We start from the raw sequence: 19,638 nt of genomic DNA, 5'->3' as shown, positions 1-19,638 counted from the left end.
AAGACTTGAGGTTTTGGTGCCTCACCAGCTTGGGCTGGGAGCGCTGAAGTGGTCCCCGCTGTTGGCACTGTGGGGAGCCAGTGCTGGTTTTGTGGCTTTCTATTTCGTCAGACTTCATGTGCTAATATCGCATCGCTCCTGCTAGTTCTGGTTTCTCTCGCTTGAGTTTGAACGTGTGTTGGTTTCTTCAGGAGATCAAGAAGGAATTAATGCCCCATTCTACTTAATTGCTTTTGTCAACAGCTAAAATTGTGACCAGACTGCTCCACCCCAATTAGTAAAACAACAAGTAAAAGGACTTAATTAGACATCTGAAATCTTACTGCTTCCATGGCTTGGGAATGCTGTGGCAGACCAGTGCATGCAGCTAGCTAATACAGTGTTAGTTCTCCACTGATGAGCAGAATCACTAGTTTCCTCATTTAGAAGTACTTGACCTTAAGATATGAAAGTATATCAATGAGGTGACTTTTAAATCATGGGAATTTGTGTCTCAAGACTCAATATCTGGATTGTATTTATATGTATCTTATTATTTCTACTAATTACTGTGTCAAGTAACTAGTTTAGCAAGACCAACTTATAGGATGAATGACAGTAAAACCTTAGGAAGTGAAGATTTTTTTTTCCTAAAAAAGGAGCAAAGGGATTTTTACCCTGAAGTTAGATTTGCAAAGCCTCTGACCCTCCCCCAGTTGGTGGTTTTTTTCTGAAAACAAAAGATACAGTCAGCACAAGTCACCATTTCCTCAAAAGGGTCATTTACCTTTCATAAAAAACAATAAAGACCTATATAAATATTCTCCATATGCTGCTACTGGATTGTATTACTGAAATATGTCAGTATTTGTGGCATGTGCAGCCCTGTGTTTTACGATGCCACTTGAAAAATGCAAGACGTTCATGTGAGTTATTTGGAAGACGGTGACAAGACTATTTGACATAGCTGTGTCTTAAAGAGCATTTTCAAGCATACAGTGGAGAGAGAGAAACGTGCGTGACCAAGCGTCACCAGCACTGGGGTAGCAGACTTCAGCCCATGTGCTACTAGAAAGATGGTTATGGGGCTTCCCAGTTTGCTGGATTACTTTTTTCCCGGTGTGACCTGTGGGACTGAGTGCTTACAGGAACTAAGCAGATGGCTATGAAGATCTTTTCTGCATGGCTTCCAGAGACTTGAAAGCAGTTTTTTTGACAGCTTATGTAGATTGGATCTCTACCGTACCTAGGCATTTCCTATCCATGGCTTTACTGAGCTTTTCAGATAATCTGCATGTCACCGAGACTTATTGCAGAGCTCAGCAGTAGAAATGCAGACACAGAAGAATCTGAGAAAGGTCATTTTTGACCTCTTAAGCAACTTAGACTTTCGCTTGACAGTGTTGGCTAGAGCAGATTAAACCCTTGTACATCTGGTGCCTCACACCCCTGAATGCAGCCATTTGTGCTGGGTTTTTCTTAGCCAGAAGAGCAAGGATGATCAGAGGAAGCTGGGTTTGGATTTGAGTCATCAGAGTATGCCATGGGTGGCAGAGGAGAAGGTTACCCCAGCCACCTTTCCCTCTGAAGAAGTTGTGCTATGCCTTCTGCATCCCATACAACAATAGGGATGATTGATAGTAAAGAGCAAGGAAGAAGCAACTTCTGCCTGCATCTCTTTATGATTGTATCTACTCCCTGAGCCTTACTGTATTACCTCCTTAAATCTGTGTGCCTGACAATTCTGCTTTGGCACAGTTGAATGTATTGCTGTCCTGGGTTGCAGAAGAAAAGCGTGCACTTGCAAGCCTGCTGTAGACTCCCTGGGAGGATTTGGAGTAAAAACTCCCAATGTGCAACAGCCCGCTTCAATCCTCCATTTTTACGTAGCAAGTTTTCGAAGGGTGGACTATTGTGAGGATAAGTTACTGTATGCAAATTTGAGGTTAAACCTTCTGTCTTTCCAGTGCTTTCTGTTTGAATCGCTGAAAAAGTGGTTGCAGTTTCCCAGCTTTGGACTCAGGCTATGAGAACACCCCAGCGGAGGTCTGGAAGTGTTGATGAATTGCACGGTGTCTTTAGGCACAGTGTTCATGAAACAGCAGGTGATGGGATTGACAAAAACCTTTGGGCAGATGATTTGTACTGCAAGCAGCAGCACAAAGTGGGGGCTCTTTTGGCTAATGAATATTGAACTACTTCTGTCTAACAGCCAGTTGTATTCTGCTCTACAAAGGTAGAGGCTGAGCTGCAGATAAGGGGACTGCACGTGAATTCATTAATATGTCTGGGTGACGACTGTGCTCCAAACAGGGCTCTGCTGATCACCCAACAGTTGATGTCATGCCATATGATTTTTATTTTCTTTTTTTTAGTGTTCAGTTCTAAATATTTTCCTCCTGAAAGCTTAGAGTCTTTACTCAGTACTGGATGCTTTTCTCTAGCTGCCCACGTTGCGTTTTGTACATGACAATATCCTCCTTTGGAAAGAATTCATATAATAAATTTTTGCACGCAGCAGTCCCTAAATTCAGCTCTGTTTGTGGCAGAAGTTCCAAAGGGCACATAAGTCTCAAACATTGTGACCGTTGCATGAAACGGTAATTTTAATGCATGGAAGATCAGCTTATGATTTACTTTTATTAGTGCAGATGAAAATTACTATGATGTTTCAAGTAGGGTGTAAAATAATATCTTTAATCTCATTCCATGAGGAATATTAACTTCAAATTTTGTATTTCTTTCTCAAACCACTGCAAAACGCTTAGTATGCGACTTCAGTGTCTGTTCTATCATGTTTATGTAGGAAGGTTTTGCTTTTTCTTTTTTTCATGCTCATAATAGGAAAAGTGTAATTTTATTTCTGTAGTGGTTTATGCACCACAGAAGTTCCAGTTCCTTTGATCAGGGAAAAGACAGAATTTTTAACCAGAGCACAGAAATGTGCATTTATCCCAGTGCACAAAAAAGCATTAGAAAATGCTTTCCCAAACAGGACACTGCAGGTGACTTCAACTTAAAAAACACCCAGACTATGAGAAGTCAAACACTTGCTACCAGCAAGAAAACCCAGCAGCCAGGGCTTGTGGAAGGGACTGTTTCTACTCTTGTTTTCCTTGTATCATCTACAGGTGAGAACCAATATGGTCCTGAAGACTCCATAGATACACAGATAGCTGCTTGTTCTGGGGAAGCATAGAATCATTTTAGGCTGGAAAAGACCTTTGAGATCATCAAGTCCAACTGTTAACCCAACACTGCCAAGCCCACCAGTAAACCGCGTTCCTAAGCGCCACATCTACGTGGTATTTTTAAATACCTCCAGGGCTGGTGACTCCGCCACCTCCCTGGGCAGCCTGTTCCAGTGCTCGACCACCCTTTCCGTGAAGAAATTTTTCCTAATCTCCAACCTAAACCTCCCCGCACAACTTGAGGCAGTTTCCTCTTGTCCTGTCACTTGTCACCTGGGAGAAGGGACCGACCCCCTGTGCCTACAACCCCCTGTCAGGCAGCTGTGGGGAGCCAGAAGGTCCCCCCTGAGCCTCCTCTTCTGCAGGCTGAGCACCCCCAGCTCCCCCCGCCACCCCCCAGCCCCCTGCCCGTCCCTGGACACGCTCCAGCCCCTCAGCGTCCCTCTGGGAGTGAGGGGCCTGACACTGACCCCAGGGGTCACGGTGTGGCCCCACCAGTGTCCAGCACAGGGGGACGGGCACTGCCCTGGGCCTGCTGGCCACACCATGTCTGATACCAGCCAGGATGCCGTTGGCCTTGCTGGGCACACTGGGGGCTCACATTCAGCCGCTGCCCACTGGCCCCCAGGCCCTTTCCCACTGGGCAGCCCCCCAGCCACCCTCCCCTGGCCCAAGGGGCTGGTGTGCCCATGGACAGGGCCAGGCACTGAGCCTGCTGGAGACTCCACGCTGTTTCCCCAGCTGTTTTGGCACAAGCTGTGGGGAGGGTTAAGCCCTTCGTAGACTTCAGCCCTATCCTGTCTGTGACAGGTTACCCTGCGGCCCACGTCCTCACCTCAGGGTGGCTGCCAGCGTGAGATGGGGCCTGGAAATGGAAGGCAGTGCTCCTCCCTGCTGGCGTGTTGTAGGAGGTCAGAAGCACGAGGTGTCCTAGCTGCTGTGGCGTGCCTGTCTGCTGTCCTGCTGCTGTACAGTCCTAGTCATTCTCTTAGTGTGCAAAATCTGTGTTAACTAATAGCACTGGCCGTGCCAAACGGATCACTGAAGAAAAAGTGATGATTCGTGTAGCGTGGCGCAGCACTCCTGCCCTGAACTACCAAAGCAGATGTCGGTCAGTGGAGTTGTGAATAAGCAATACTGAGTGTTTTCCTCCCTAGGTAAGTTAGAAAAAAAACATGGTTATAGGCAAGCCAGGACTTTGTACCGGCATATGAGAAGGTGACTGCGTGGTCCTGGCTCTGCCCGCTGTTTTAAGATCATTAGCTAACAGTGATGTTTCAGTGGGGTTAATTGGTAGCCTAAATAGCGTTGTGAGGAAAATCATAAAAGGCTTTGAAGAGGATGTTAAAGTATTCAAGTATCGCTTAAAGTATTAACAGAAGATGCACATGTAGGTATGTGCGTGCATGTGTGTAATTGGCAATGCAAAGCCCTTGAATTGGAAATCATTGGTACAGAAATACAGTTAAGGTTTAGAATGGATTTAGTTCAAACAGCCATAGGGAAAAGTCAGGGTATTAAAGCGGCAAAGAGATGTACTGTAAGGCATTGGCTTTTGTATCGATATATTGATATGTACTGAAGGTGGTGTGTGCATCATTGGGCCTTCTGGTAGGAAAGGGAAATTTGTTTGGGGGAATAGGAAAAATCACGGAACATGCTGTAAGAAATTAATACTAATGCTTCTTTCTGAAGGTCTAGAGAGGGTTTTGTGAGTCTTGTTTTGTGTTCCAGTAAGTTGAGAACTGTCCTCTGTGTGGGAACAGCTATGCATAGTCTAAAGATGAAGAAACCAGTGTGGTCTAAGACTCCACAGGTATAAGAGAAGGAAAGTCATGATATGAAAATATTTATAATGGCAAGGAATTTTACAGTCCTAAAGTGACACTTCTGCTGTGAATAATTTGCCATAATGAAAGTCAAGAGTTTGGCATCCTGGTGAGTTGACTTTGGCTGTTCACAGGGAGAGAGCTCAGAGATGTTCCTGAGGAGGTAAGGTTGATGCTTATTATTCCAGAGAATAACTTGAATAGTCTTTCTGTGTCAGTAGCACGTAGTCTGCTAAGGATTATTTTCTGCTGGCCTAGAGAATGAACACCCAGAGAGTGTGATCAAGATGGTGTCTGTCCCAAATGACTTATCTACTTAAAGTCCACCATCCTTTCATCTGGGCTGAGCATGCTGCTGGCATAAAGCTTTTTGTAGGCAAGGTTTGGGGAGTAATTTGGAAGTGGAGGCTTTGGCGTGTTACAGGTTGAGCTGGGGAGAGTCCTTAGAAATCACACTGGTCTTGTGTCTGGTCCTTCTGTCAACTTTTAGTGATGCTCTTGCTATGTCTTACCAAGTTTAGGGTGTCTGGGTGTTGAGGGTGTCTTCCAGAAGGAAGTGGGAGCACGTATCCCATTTGTGGTCTCCACCACTATCTTGTGCTCAAGACCCACTTGATGATAATGCCCAAGTCCACCGTGGACTTATGCATAATGCTAAGGATGCTCACCCGGTCCTGTCCATACCCCGCAATATGGCATGGTGCCCAAATGGTCAGCTAACTCCAGACAAACTAGCTCACTCTGTAATTGACTGTTTAAATAAAAGTATATTATGCTCCCTGGGTACTGAGAGACATGATGTCTGCGTGGTATAGCGCAGGGTACAGAGCCAGCTCATGGCTTTATGCTGCAGAGTGTACACCTGCCCCGAGGGTCTTATATGCACAAGAGGCAGCTCTTCCCTCTGACTCCTGAGCTTTTGTATAAACCAGTAGGCCCAGCTGCCGTGTTTTCTTTAGCTACTAAGTGCTAAATCTTTGATTGTACTAATTCCTTTACGAGATAATAGTATATTTAAGGGTTGCTTGGTCTCTGCTTGCAAATACACTGCTTGTGTTCCTGGATGAAGATATTCTTGGAATGCTTATTTTAGTGTGAACCCTCCAGTGGGCAATCTTTTATTCCAGAATAATGGGCCTTTGTCCAATTTAACATAATGTACTTTGGAAGTGGAAGTCTGTAGTTTGTTGCGCAGGAAATGCACTCATTTACCAAATCTCATTAATTAACTGGCACCTATTTAAGGGAAGTTTCTTCTCTCTTGCGGTGTTTAAAATATCATCTGTCATGAAAGTAGCTCATTTAGGTTTTTAATATTGATCTTTGATTTTACAAGTGATTCCTTCTGCATATTAAAATTAATTTTTCTGCTGTTGCTGCTTATGAGAAAGGGACCTCAGCTTTGAGAATTACAGTTTAAGCTGCTCAGAATTGCATGGCAGCTCAGTGCTTGCTGCCAGGAAGCTGTTACTGTGCTCAGGACAGTTCGTCTCTGCCATTTGACATAATATTCTACGTGACAAAAAACTAAAGTAGGGTTTTTTTATTCCATGTGTAGCCCCCACCACTTCTGGGCAGCACAAGATTAATCTTCTGGCTGCCAATCTAAAGAGCTTTTGCCCAAACCAGAGACACCTAGCAATGCCTGCACTGCACTAACTGTATCAAACAAAACTCATCACCTTTCCACAGCAGGCTTTATCAATATAAGCATGCAAACGTTTCTCCTTGGCCACTTCATCTTTGTTCCTTTGCCTTGCTTCACTTTATCATTTCCAGGTCACTTCCCTTGCTTTTGTCAGCATGTTTAGCATCACTTCATGTAGGCGCTGCCCTCAGGAACACCGTCATGCATACTAAATTCACGTCTGGGACCACAGCATGAAGTGGCCCATCCACTTGGGAGCAAGATACAGCCATAGGGAAGAACAGATGAGCTGCAGACCCTCTGGACATCAGTTCTGTGCAGCTGCACGAGCACCTTCTGCTGTCCTCCTGGTGTGGGGGTGCTCGGGTGGCCCTCGTACAGGTGTGTGCACTGCTTCTGCCATCCCTCACTGCTCTGACTTGTTTTCAGTGGTGCCCGAGCCAGTCTATTTTAGTAACGCAATTATTCAGATTGCATGTAATCAATGAACCACAGAGCAATCTACTGGTGGTTCCAATCAGTGGAATTACTCAGAAGGATCAAAATGAGCTGCTTTTTCTGAAAACGATGCTGTCATTCACACATAAATGAGTTCAAGGAAATCCCATTCTTTATGCAGGGCATGCTGTGACTCCAAGTACCTTTTCGCATAAGTCCTTGTCTTGCCATAATGTAGGAGTAGGGGTCTCTGTGGGTCCCGAACGTGTCTGCCTGCAGAAGAGTCAGGGATAATAACTTTACCAGAGAGAATATGACTAAAGGGCTGCAGAAAATACTGCAGCTTGCTTTCTCTCTGCTGGCAGTACCAGTGCAATGGGTAAGAGATATTTTCAGTTGGGTAACTGCGTACTGCTCTAGGACAGTGTGGGCACAGGAGGTGGAATTTTCTGCAGTACGCAACAGTGAGGTACTGTGGCTGGCACCTGCTGGCGTGAGCCTGCTGCCCCCATACAAACAGTCCATATACCTTCAGCACCGCACCGTGAGTGCACACTGGGTAGGTGAGTCCTCTTGCCTCTCTCACATGTGCTCTTCTCATTGCTCTTCCTTCCAAATTACAAAATACATGGAGGATTTCAGGGAGTGGGGAGGGATTTGGTGTGAAGAAGGGCACTCCTCTGTGCTTGGCAGGACTTCGTCCAGGCTTACAGCTATACAGAGGGAGGCCAAATGTGCCCCGTTTTGAGTGTGCCTCTTGGCACAGCTGTGGGAAAGTATCACACAGATTGCCAACAGCGTGCTGTGATTTTTGTGTGCATCTCTGCATGCACTGGTTCTGCTGTATTATTCTGCAAACCTGCCTCTGTCTGCTGGCTAGCCCCATAAACCCACAAGTTTGTCTCCTCCCCCACATGTGCTGGATGCCACTTGCTCACCAAGAGCGTGGCTTGAAGGTTTGATCCTACCCATGAACCGATGCCAAAAGGGACAGTCTCTTTCTTCTTTTGGAGCTGTGCATCTCCTCGCTCTCCTTTGCCTCAGGTTTGCAGGTTGTGTGGCTGACAAGGAGCGGACTCCCTGGTCTCATCCTGTGGGCCATGTTTGGTTTTAATAAGGGGCAGAAAAGTCCTTGGAGGGTTTTTTACCTCTTGGCGTGTTAATTTTCTGCTAGATCATCAGGTTGAATGGACTTACTCAGCTCGTCTACCAGTTGCTGTGCCTGTTGCAAGGAAGGCAACAGGCAGCGGTAGGAGAGTGGGATCTCTCCTTTGTGCCACACATGGTCACACCAGATCACGTTTAACATCCAACTGCTGTCTTATGTACTTACTGCTTACCTTGGATGTGCCTGCATGTAGAAACTTCTGGGCTTTTATATGATTATTGTTGGGTTCTGAGTTTCAAAATATAGCCACAAATAGCGGTTTGGCTTTAAAAAGCTAAAATGTTGTGTGCATGAAGTCATTAATTTATTGTCAAACTGATGCTGATTGGGGGTAAGTGAGAATCAGATGATGGGATCCAAATACTTCCACGCTTCCAGAGACCTCAGTTACCAAGTTGGAGATTAGGTCCAAATGTTGGTGGTGATCCTTCCCAAAATGCCTCCTCCCAAAGGGTGTAACAACCCCCTGCCCATCTTTGGATACTCAGCTCAGGTTCTTGAGTTTAGTTGCTGTCACAGGTCATTCTGTGCTGTCCTGCAGAAGGAAGGAGAGCCAAAGCTGAAGGTATTTCAAATTGCCAAAGCCCTCTGTATTTTGTGTATTTGAAATCTAGCTGGGGAGGAGGGCTTGTTCTACTCCACATTACTGTTACTTTAAGGTGTTGGTTTGGGCGGGGTTGGAGGGTTTTCTTGCTTTGTTTTTAATCTTCACAATAGCTGTTTATATGATATGGAAAACCCATTCCAGGAGTCTCGCTGCTCAGAAAAACTAAAGCAATATTTGAAACATGTTCAGTTGGGTCCACTTTTTGAACTTCGTTCAGATTCCTCATTTGGGACCCCAAAACATGTATGAGAAAGCCAAGGTGCACAAGTAATTGATGTCTCCAAGACACCAGTCTGTCTCGTAGCATGTCTCGGATGTTGCCTGTTGATTTTTATAAGTATAAGCATGGTAACACTATAGTGTTTATTAGCAAGATGGTGATTTCCTTATCACAGCCTCTCTGCAGGTTTTAGGCACCAGTTCAACACACAGAACTATGTGAGCAACCCCATCTCTGCTGGATGGGACATTTCTATGTTTACTTAATTTTGAGCACGAGTAGCCTTATTAGCTGTTACATTTTGAAGCGCACTCTTAAATGATTTACTGACCTGGGGCCCACATGCAGATGTGAATATTAAAAATGAACATTAGGTATCCAATCTAGATTGTGAAGCTGAAATACTTTTTTCAAGGCAGTCTTGGGGATTTAAACAAACACTTCTATTAAGATTAATGGAAGATACATGCCTTAACTCCCATAGACTGAAAAATATCAATCAAGTGTTATAGTATGAAGCCCTAAATGCTTGATGTCTTTGCATTGCAATCCTGTGTTCTTAGCTCTGTGGACCTTGTAACGTTTCCTGGTCACTGTTTTGCATCAGGACCGTAACTGTCCTTACTGCTTTCTGTTGCTGGCCCCTGCAATTTTTTTCTTTAGTTTCATGGTACTTAGAACTAGGAACTGTGATTTAAAACTGATTCACAATGGTACAGCATCAGTTTCTATTCTTATTTCTACTTAGCCTGTGTTGCAAGGGGAGATGAACATTTACAGCCTTTAAATTTGTAAAAGAAGCACTTGAAACACCTGACAGCATTAAGTGTAAGCACTCAGAATCCCAGAGGGAATACAAAGTTGATAGATTTCTGCATGTGTTTTTAAATCTGGAGGTTTTAGCATCAGTCTTCTGATCAGTGGGAAGCCTGTTTCATTGCTGTGGAGCATTTGATGCTGGCGACCTGGCAGATGCAGCTTTACAACCTCCTGTATATGCATCAACCAGACATGTGTTTTGGGAGACTGGATCAGTCCTGCTGTGTTCTAGCACTTACCACAGTTGAACGGCGTTCCTCCCTGACTTCTGGAAAGTACTTACAGTTGTTCCCAGCTTCTTGCTTTTCATGATGCCCTACCTTCTCTTTAGTGGTGCTCCAGGGATCCCAGAGAGTGGGATTTCCATGTTCTCTCTGTAGAACTGTTCTGGCTTTTTTTGGAGGCAAACCCATGTTTTCCTTCCACTCTGCCTTTTGTTCATAGGCATTGGTGCTTGAGGCAGAACATTTCATTAAAGGTTTATGTAAAGCAGGGGCTGGTCTCTGAGGCAGGAGGATAAAGCTGTGCTCCAGAATGCTAATGTGGAGCTGGAGCAGTTTGAGATGTGCACAATGCAGGACCGGTTGGCACAACCCAGGTTTCATCTAGGAGAGGGAAACTTGCACCATCTTTACCTTTGGCACCCTGTAACTTTGAGGTGCATTCACATTTCAGTTTGTGAGGAGACAGCACCACCCTGCAGGCAGACCTTGCCAGGTGCCCCCAGCGTGCACGGGCTGGGAGGAGCGAAGGGGGTTTGGATCCTGGAGCTGGGGCGGCAGTCAGCAGCCCAGCCTGGAGCCTGCCAGTACACTGAGCTGGTTGTTGGGAGAAAACCACAACCGTGTGATTTTTCTCTCTGCCCTATCATTCTTTTTCTAGCTGGCATGAGCAGGACGTGGAGGTGAAGCTCAGCTTATGTTTCTTTCACTTGAGATCTCTCTGGTAACTTCTGCAGTGGCTGAAATGTACGGAGAACGTGCCTTTTCTCTGTCCCTGGTTCTCCAGTGCTGTCCTGGTAGGGTGTTTGGAAATCCAGAGGGTATGTCAAACTTGGAGATGCTTTTGAAAATTCACAAGTGCAACCGAAAGCATTAGTGTGAGTAGCTTCATTGCATACCTGGCAGTTGGTGCAGCTGCAGTGCTACTGGAAATCTGACTTGTGGAAGAGCTCTTGGGTTCGTACAGAGCTGTGAGCAGGGACTGACCCAGCCCCATCCACATCAGCTTGTGCAGAGCCCAAGCAACCCCTATCTGACAGCACTAAGCAGAAATCTAACAGCTTATGGAGCTTCCCCTGGGCTTCGCAGCTGCACACAGGAACCCACACATACTTTTTCAAAATGGTGCTGTTTACTGTACGTGGCAGGCGCAGCTCCTGTTCCCCACTTTGCAGGCAAAGCTCCTTCCTGTAAGGATGCACCCAAAGCTCCCAGGGACTTGCTGTCCTTCAGACATGCATTTATGTGTTGCTGAGCTGTTTATTTGAATGTAAAGGCATGTCAGGAAATGGGGTTTGTATTCATGGAAATGTAATTATGTATGTTGTGTAAACTAACTAGTAAAAGTAATTCTGGAACTCAAAACAGGACAGGATTTGAATACTTATTAACCAAAACAATGGTAGTTGCAGTGTACCTTGGAATAAACACCTCTCTGACATATAGGAGAGGCTGTAAGTATTGTCCCATCCTCTCTTTTAGCTCTGGCAGCTGGAAATGACCATCCTGCAGACGCAGTGCAGTGTAGGAGGCTTTGGCAAATGTGGTCTTGAATTGTCTCTGCTGTATGGAGATCCTGTAAGGCACAGGATAAAAGACTGGAACAAGCTTGCCTACGCAGGCAGTACACTTCCAGCTAATCTCATGAAGATAGGATCTGTGCATTCCTTTGAAGTCATTCATGGAGAGCCACGATAATGTGGAAATCTCTTGGACTGTCTCCCTCTGCCCAGCAGCTCCAGCTGGGATCAGAGGCCAAACTGCTTGCTGCCTTGAATATGTGAGAGGGAAATGCTGCTGCAGGACTCTGGGCATGCAGAAGATGGTGGGTGGCAAACCGCCCCTTGTCAAGGGATGAACAGGGTAGGGTGTGATTTGCAAGCTGAAATAATCAGCCAGAGCAGTGTAACAACGTGAGTGCGAAATCCTGAATCGGAGAACCCAAAGATCGTGTGTGTTGCAAATGCATCTTGTGGTGTGAGCTCTCAGTTTGCATCAACTGTACAAAGCAATTGTGCTGCTTGTCACTAAGGCGTCAGATCCCAGGACTGAATTGGTTTCACTAATTTCACTGTGTACCTGAACTAATAGAGCAGACTGTGACTATCTCATTTGCAGTTTGTTTTAAGGTAAGGCTCTCCACAAATTGGAAAGTCCAAGTTCTAGTCCTCTTAACATCAGTCATCTGCATGGAGGATGCCAGCCATGTGTGTGTGTTTTAACAAGCACATACCTGGAGAAACACCCTCAGCTGATTATTTTTTTTTGCTCTGTTTGCCACAGACGGGTAACGCCAAGCTGATGGCTTTTATGAGAGAAAGTTCTGAGAAATTTTGAATTATTCTAGTGCAAGTCAATTTGGTTGCTATGTGAGTAGAGCTATAGAAAAAGATTGGCCAATGTTTTTATCCTGAGCAAAGAATAATTCTCTAGTTCTCCTAAATGGTGGAATAGAGAAAGTCAAAATCTGTTTCTGCATTTTTGTGGTCTCTGTTTTTGGCAAGTGCAATTGATGTAGGACAGCTAAGTGTCACTTGGCTTATCTGCTATGTCTTCAGAAACGAGTGCAGGCAACCATCAGCTTCCAGTTGCTTTCAGCAACTCTGCAAAGAAGCACTGGAAGTGGCTTTGCTGATGCTAGGCAATGTCAGATCTAGAAATAACAGGTTGGCAGTGATAAGTTGTTGTTTCCCAGCAGCTTTGGAGGACAGGGTATACTTGAAATAAATCTATCAGGTAGGGTTTCAAATTGGCCAGGTCTGTAAGCAACAGTTTATTGAGCTTATTTATAACGTTGCACCTAGGAAATGAAATGGAGAAATGTCAAGTGCTTTCAACACCAGCCAACACAATTTAATGCCCCCTCCCCCTTGCTTGGAAGCTCGGTCTTGGCTTCACGCCGGAGGCATATTATTGTAATAAAACACATTCACATTCTAGGTGGTAAATGGAATTTACCCGATAATTAAAACTACAAATAAAATAAATTCATTTATCATCATCTTCATTCCCAGCATAGCTTACATTCTCAGCACTATATATGGTATAAAATTGTGCACCTTGGGCTTTTTAGCTGTTCATGGCGTAATGACCAAATCCATCTGTGTGAGTCTTGGGAATCGAAGCTGAAGCAAAACCACACAAAAGCCAGATCTGAGCAGTTCCCTTAAATGATGTTTCCACAGTCTCTTACCCTGTATTTGGACTTTGGCCTGGTCTGAAGCCTATCTTCTTTCTAGACTGCTGGCTGTTACCAAGACAGAACTGTTACAAAAGCAGAATAGCCTCAAGTTCCGTAGCTGAGTAACCATCTGTCTGCCCTCCTACACGGACACCTGAAGATGAGTTAATGTGGAAAAGAAAACAATTTAAAAAAAAAATTAAAGCCTCAAATGCATCTTTCTAGAATCTTGAAAGTTTCCAGCATTTTTTTCATGTGTTAGAAGGACAGAAACATTGTTAGGGGTAAAGTTTGCTTGTTATATGAAAATTACGGCGTTCAGTTTAGTAGAGTTGCTTCCTAATTGTGCAAATGGTATTCTTGATGTCTCTTATAATACGTGCACTGAACCTGGCACGTTGAACATGGGTCACGTGGACATGCACAAATGAGTATTAGTTGGATCTTGTCCTGAGGGCCAGCAGCCCTTCTGCAAACCTGGGGACAGGGATGAGTGACATGAGGTCTGCAGTGTGTTTTGCAAATTACGTCTCTTTGTACAGCCTTACTGGGTAAAGCCTTAGTAAGCAGTCACATAATCTGGTACGAATAGCACAATTGAGCACAGCAGTTTCTTTTCAGAGTAATAATGCTTGCTAATATTAGGATAAACTTACATAAAAAAGAAAAATTAAAGACAACTTTGAAATAAATCCTGAAATGCAGCTAGACGGATCTTGGATTAAAAACCTCTTGTGTGCTGCTTTTATGAACAAACAACTTCATCCGTGATAGATTGTGTGCCCCGAGCGTACATAACAAGGCAATTAAGAGAAAGCAGAGTCAATGGAATAATATTGTATTATCTTTTTGTTTCACGTAAGTCCTGTTATCTCCTTTCCACTGCCAGTTTGCTGTAAATTGCACCTTGTCATTAATAGGATTATTGATAACTTTGCCAAACAGAGCTTCTGCAGAATTTACTGTTTGCTGAAATGCCTCCTTCATCATTAAAAACTGTCACTAATATGCTTTAAACATAAATCTTGTACAGCGCTAATGCTCCAGGTTGCAGCTAGCAGCAAGTAGAGCTCTGCAGATTGCTGAAGCTGGAAGAAGGGACACATGCGTGCTTTGGGCTGCAGCGTGGCAAGCTGCTTGAATTTTTTTTCAGGTCTGTAAACTCTTAAAAGTGAATTTGCCCTTCCTTCCTGGGGTGAATTCCACCCTGGATAAATCAGCTTGTGCCATGATCGAATATTCACCTGAAAACTCGTATTTTCCTTGCTTTCACCCTCTCACCCTGCTTGTTTGGAGGCAGCAGCTGTAGTGCAGGTGGCCCCAGGTTGTGCTGCTGGTGGTGTTGGGGTCCTGCACCTTGGGAGGTGGCACTGTGGGTGGTTTGCACTGGCCTTGGCCATAAGGACATGGTGATATGCAGGTTCAAAGTCTGATGGCCTCTGGGTAACCAGCTGAAGGACATGGGTTCACATCCAGCAACAAAAAGCCGTTCATTGCGTGCCAGCAAGGCTGTCAGCAGTGCGGCTAGCCCGTCACACGCTGTCCCTCAGCCTGGACTCGGGGTGGATGGCTGCAGGGCATGGGCTGGTTTTGCTCGTTTGGGGCTAAAAGACAGCACTGTGGCTGGAACTTTCTCCAGACTGCTTCGCTGAGTAGCGTTGTGTCCCTGAAGCCTGGGTTCGGTTTCAGCCCGCTGCTTCCTGGCCCTTTATCGCCAGCTCTGCGCAGTGCATCGTCTTGGTACCTGCAGAGTGGCTGTGCAGAGAAAAGGGCAGGCCACGCTGTGTTTTCTCCACCCTTTGAGAGCTTCTCAAATCTTCCCAGCACATTGTGGCCCCAGAAGTGCCAAGTGGGATTCCAGAGCAGGCCTTGATATGGAGGTGCCATTTCACACCAGTTTATTAGGAAGAGCTATGTTACAGGATTATCCCGGAGTACGTTGCTTCTGCTGGGCAATGTTTTATTGTTGACAGGAGGGTTTGGAGGAATAAAAATATATGATTCTCCTCTCTCTGCTGAGACCCAGAGATCATCCGTCACTGCTTTTTGAGTCCCACCTCCATCTCAAACCTGGATTGTTGTCTAGAGAGCATCAGACTCGTTCAGGTGATTGTGGCTGTTCCCTGTGCGCGCAGTGTCTGTGCAATATTCTCTAGTGCTCAGCCTAGCTCAAACTTAAATAACACAAAGGGATTTAATTCTGTTTGTGAGACATGAATTATTGTTATTTGATGGAGCTGTGTGGTACCAATCTGGAGTTGTAACAAGATATGAGCAGACTTGCCTTGGTACCATCCTGACACTTCAGCTCAGTAACCGAATTCAGGCCAAGCAAGGACAGTGCAGAGCAATTCCCCGGGATTTTCATGAGCAATGCGGTGATGTTCGGATGTCTTTGAAGTCTGGGGGCTACACAGTTAGAGCAGTGACCACTATGCGTTTTTGTGGCCCTTCTCTAGCTCGTGTAAAGCAGCGATTTGAGACAGCCTGCCTAGTCATTTAGAAGATGATTGTTCTCTCAAAGCAGCAGTTTGTCAGACTGTAATTTTAGAATTACATTATGTTTTGCTAGGACTTGGCAGAACTTCTCCTAGGCCTAGACTTTTAAAATAGTAGCCCAAGAAAGCTCATTCCTGGTGCAATTAAAAACAAAAACAAAAGGGAGAAGGAAGAGTGATTTGAAATCAACTGTTTGTTTGGGAGGTGTTTTGTTTTTTTTTAAGAGAATGCAGTCTGAAACTCTTACCTTTGAAGATGTATTCCCACGCTGAGTCACATTCAGGGTTCATACAGGAAAGCCTGGCTGGCGTTTAGAGGTCGATATGTGTTGACTCCTTTAGAAAGTGCACAGCAGTGGTGTCTCGCAGAGGAGGGCTATAGGCATGCCCTAAGATAAATCGATTCCAAAGGTAGGCACTACCTCTTGGCTGCTTTAATTTTCCTCCCCCTGGGCTCGCTGTGCTGGTGTGATTACAACACATGCTGGGCTAGGGTCGCCATCTTTCCCTGGGTGACAAGGACAAATATTTTTGCCTTCAGAGAGACTGAAGTTTTCTCTATTGTGTGTCACTGCTGTCTGGGGAGCACGTAACGCCATGTCATCTGTGACAAACACAGCGTTAGAAATAAGTCTGCTATAGGTTAAGAGCCTCTATCTCGAGGTTATGTGGCTGTTATGCTACTAAATGTCACTTTAACTTACAGAGTCTCATTCTGGCCTTATTTCTCAGTGCTTCAGTTGGTGAGTGCGCGGTTTTGTTACTGCTACTCATGGAGTGCATAACTCAGCCTGAGTAAAGATGCCTATCTGAAATCATAAGGTACAGCTACATTAAGCCCCATTAGTTAAGAGCTGAAGTGGTTACAATTAAGGGTAAAATGCATACTCCATTACTGTACCTGTCTCTTCTCTGTATGTGTTTAATTTTCTGAACTAAGGGTGGGGAATTAACAGACACCTCTTTGATACATTTGCTGCTGTTTTGAACCAGCCCAGGTCTGTGAGAGCAATTGTATTTTAATCAGCTCTGTGAGTCATCACAAAAAGTGCCAGCTCAGGTTTGGTTGGCGAGTTCGTATCGTTGTTGATGTGTGAGACATGGAGTAGAAAGAACACAACGTGGTATTTAGCTGCAAGACTGAGCTCAAGATGCTGACAATTTGAAAAAGCTCAGTTTTGACTTTGCATGCTAAACAAATTTACTGTAGGAAGAACATGTTTGCCACACAGTGATGTCATTTTCATAGAGTCACTCCACAGATAGTGCCCACAGATCAGCAGAAAGCTTGGTCTGAATACAAAGACCTCTTCACGATTCTTCCACGTCTCCTGGTTGGAAGAAAGCCAGTGCTGATGTGATAGTGAAATGCATGCAGATAGCAAATCTATTCATCCGGTAAAATTCCTGCCTGAACTCCCTTGCAAATCAAAAGTCTCATTGAACTGCCTAGAGAAGGTGAAAATTATCAAAGATTTGCTCATGTGAGAGCGAGAAGAAAAATCACAGGATACTAGAGAGGATGGAAGCATGGTGCTGGGCCAAAACCTTGCCTCGTGGGAGGGTCATTTGGAAACTGGAAGCTCCTGGAAGCTTTTATAGGAAAGGGTGTTGAGTAATGACAGACTGAGCATCCTAATAACCTCTTAACTCCGGCTTCTCATGGTGTGTGGTGTGGCAGTGAAGTGCAATGAAGAGCCAATGTAACATGAAAAGGGATGGTTTAATGGTAGAGGATTTGGGAATTTCAGAATTGAGTTCCCACTGGGAAATGAGTCAGATCATAAAATGGACTACAGTCCTGGAAAGTCTAAATACTCAGTATGTTAATAAAAATTATAACCAAGGAATCAATTATATATTTATGAATGACAGGCACACGCTTAAAAATGCCCTGGACAATAAAGATTAATATTTGTCATTAATACGGTAAAAGAAACCTAATGGGCTAAATAACTTGATTTCCCACACATTTCTGGATTTGGCCAACGTGAAAGATTTCACTGAAATGATCACAAAATAGACTGAGATTATCTTGGCCAATATCTTTCTTTTTGACGAAACAGATTCTAATAATAAAATCTTGTGGTTGACTGCTTAGCCCAGTGAAATGTTTTTAGTAGTCCTTCCTTTTCACACTGTTTAATGGGCTGCAGCGATATTGCCAGCCGGTCCAGAGCAGGAAGGGAAGGAGAGTTTTGTGCTGGCCTTGGCGGGAAGGTCGGGACACGGATCTGGCTGGAGTGCGGTGGCACTTGCAGGGACTAGCTGGGGGAATTGTTAAATGTGCAGAGTAGACGTGAGTGGGAGTACTGATGTGAATGAGGGAACCTGTACAAATATCTCTGTTTAGAAGATAATACTTGAAAAAAATGCTTATTAACAGTATGGGAGAAATTCAGATAAGGACAAACTTCTTGTATGTCCCTAAAGGGCTCCTATGCCAGTATTGACAGGGACTCTTGGCCGTGCTGAGATACAGGGAGGTCTCCATGTGAGGTGACATGACTGCAGACATACTTTGCTTTTTGTGTCCTCGGAGTAGGTAAATAGCTGTTACAGCTTTGCCTTTTGGGCACTGCAGCTTCTCTGTAGTTTAATCTGTTAAAACTCTGAAAAACTTAAATACCCAGAGCTCTGTCTAAAGCTGAATTACGTTTTACCCTGTTCTTGCAGCATAATGTGGTTTTGAGCAATCTCTTCAGTTGTTCTTTTTTTTCTTCGCTGACCATTGAAAGGCACCCAATTCCACCCTGTTGTTTTAAAGCTTGAGTATTTCATTTTTGTGGATAATTTAAGCAAGGATCCTTGAAATTCCTAAAAAACCCACTTGTTTCTCTGAGTCCCACACGTGTCTGCTGAAAACGCTGTAAATGTCATAAGAAGTGATTTCACTGTACAGGCTGCCCAGAACAGACATATTGATGTAATTTAGCCTTCACTTGCCAAGTTGAGCATTAGGATTGTGTTTTCACATGTGAAGAAGCTATCAGCTTTACAGATAGCCATATTTTTATAAGCTGCATTTGGCTGTCACACCTTCTTCTGTAGTCTCTTGATATGCAAACAAGTCTCAGTTATATGTGCTCCTGGCCTATAAACTGATATCCCTGAAGAGTTCCTGATTATCCTTCCATTAACTTTTACTCTCCTCCATCTCCCTCAGGGAGGTAACCAGTAGTCTTTCCTTCATCATGGGTTTCCAGCTGCTTACCTCCCCGGTTCCCTTCTAAATAGATTCTTTCAGTAGTTTTGTATGTCACTAAGGAAATACAGACTGTGAAATTTCAGCGCCATCTAAAAGTACAGCAGGGACTGCTGAAATGGGGAATTGAATATTTGAAATGCTAGGAAGGCATCCTGGTTCTTAAAGTGCCATCCCAAAGAGCAGAGTATCTATACATCGTGTCTCAAGAATGGTCTTGTAGTGCAGCCAGTAGAAGGGGCATTGCTTTTTGTATATGGTGTTCCACCTCCTCAGATGTATTACTGAAAACTTTCACAAAAGCTTGTGAGAGCCGTTTTTATTTTTTCTGGTCTAATTAGCATTGTTTACAAACCAACATTCAAACCTACGTCTGGGTTGCATCAAGTGCTGCACACTTCACTGCATTCCTCACTTCCACAGTTTTTCCTTTATGGAGTTCAGCTTGTTTCTTAATCAGGCTCTCATACCCTGTGTCCATCATAGCTGCAGCTGGGGACATGCCAGCAAAGCATTTAGGGATGAAATCTTCATTTGTCCTGTGTCCATCCTTCTGCAAACTCCTGTGACAGTAAGTGTTTGTGTGAGCACGACCCGAGTCCTGTGCCCAAAGTTTGGGTCTGTGCAGGGTGTT

At 44.5% G+C, this 19,638-nt stretch overlaps 1 protein-coding gene and 1 long non-coding RNA gene across 2 annotated transcripts in view; one reads left to right on the top strand and one right to left on the bottom strand.

Moving 5' to 3' along the window:
• The window catches only part of RASGEF1C (RasGEF domain family member 1C), a 79,223-nt gene that overhangs the window by 12,560 nt on the left and 47,025 nt on the right, over nucleotides 1–19,638 (top strand). The window lies entirely within an intron of this gene.
• LOC119152414 lies at nucleotides 8,551–16,204 on the bottom strand. The gene is made up of 3 exons (XR_005105765.1): nucleotides 16,048–16,204; nucleotides 13,180–13,455; nucleotides 8,551–8,788 (listed from the first exon to the last, which is right to left on the bottom strand). It is a non-coding gene; the product is annotated as an uncharacterized LOC119152414 (long non-coding RNA).

This window comes from Falco rusticolus, chromosome 8 (genome assembly GCF_015220075.1).
Source record: "Falco rusticolus isolate bFalRus1 chromosome 8, bFalRus1.pri, whole genome shotgun sequence".
Lineage (NCBI taxonomy): Eukaryota > Metazoa > Chordata > Aves > Falconiformes > Falconidae > Falco > Falco rusticolus.
This window is presented reverse-complemented; position numbering and strand designations above follow the sequence as displayed.